Source organism: Dendrobium catenatum, unplaced genomic scaffold (assembly GCF_001605985.2).
Source record: "Dendrobium catenatum unplaced genomic scaffold, ASM160598v2 fragScaff_scaffold_94, whole genome shotgun sequence".
NCBI lineage: Eukaryota > Viridiplantae > Streptophyta > Magnoliopsida > Asparagales > Orchidaceae > Dendrobium > Dendrobium catenatum.
The window spans coordinates 312265-312893 of NW_021318556.1; positions in this window are offsets into that span (position 1 = coordinate 312265).

Here is a 629-nt window from a genome sequence, read left to right on the forward strand (position 1 = left end):
TCCTGTACGAACTAGGTTCGTCCTGTATGAACGGTTATTGCAAGGTCGGTTCTAGAAACTGCTGAAAAATTGTTCTAAGTCGGTGTATCATTTGGACGAAAATTTATTCGTCTGGACGAAATTTTTACAGAGGACCGATCGTCCTGGACGATTCCTTACTTCGTCTGGACAAAAATTTTCCAGAGGACCAATTGCCACGGACGATAATTTAATTTTTTCTGGACAAAAATTTTCCAGAGACCCGATCGTCCTGGACGATTATTAATTTCGTTTGTACGACATTTTTCCAGAGGACCAGTCGCCACGGACGATAATATAAATTCATCTGGACAAAAATTTTCCAGTGAACCAATCGTCCTGTACGATATTTTATTTCGTCCTGGACGAATAGGACTTAGAAAAAATTTTTGAGCAAGTTCCTATTCGTTCCATATGCTCTATAGGAGATAACTGTCTGATCGTCCAGTACAAACTGGAAATCGTCCTATATGATCAGTATAAATTTTATATGATCTCCTTATGTGTGTGTATGTTTTTATTCACTCAAAATACAATCACTCCCTTTCAATTTGATTTCTAAGAAAAGTGGAAGCTTCAAATTTTACAAAATATCGCATGCTGAATTTAAT